Here is a 537-nt window from a genome sequence, read left to right on the forward strand (position 1 = left end):
ACCCAGAAAGGCAGGACAGAGGGCTCGACAAAACTGACATTCCTGGGCATCACTTGCAGGCCAGGGCAGGGATGAGACCGGCCCCACTCCTGTCCTGGGCCCTGTGCTGCGGGAAGGAGGCTCTAACCCAACACTCTTGCTCGCTATCGGCAGCAGGAAGCAAACATCATCTGGGCATGGGGGCGGCACAGCACTGCTGATTATGGCCGCAGCATCTCGGCAACACCGAGGGCTGCCCGTGCCCCAGCAGCCCTTTGGCTTCCATGGGGAGGGCAGCAGTTCCAGGCAGCCCAAAGGTCAGCACCGCCGCGTGCAGCCGCTTCCCTCAGGAGCCAGCCCCGTCACCGAGCCCGGCCCGCGCCGGCCCGGGGCCGCCCTCAGTCGGCTCCAGAGTGACCGCCCGCCCCCGCTCGCCCCGCCCGGGCTCGCCCCGCCCCTGCCGCCGATTGGCTGCGCGGGCCGAGGCCACGCCCCGGCGGTAGCGGTTGGCGCGCCGTGGCGGGGGCGGGGCGCGGAGCCAGAGCGCGGCGGCGGCGC

The sequence above is a fragment of the Corvus moneduloides genome, chromosome 23, assembly GCF_009650955.1.
Source record: "Corvus moneduloides isolate bCorMon1 chromosome 23, bCorMon1.pri, whole genome shotgun sequence".
NCBI lineage: Eukaryota > Metazoa > Chordata > Aves > Passeriformes > Corvidae > Corvus > Corvus moneduloides.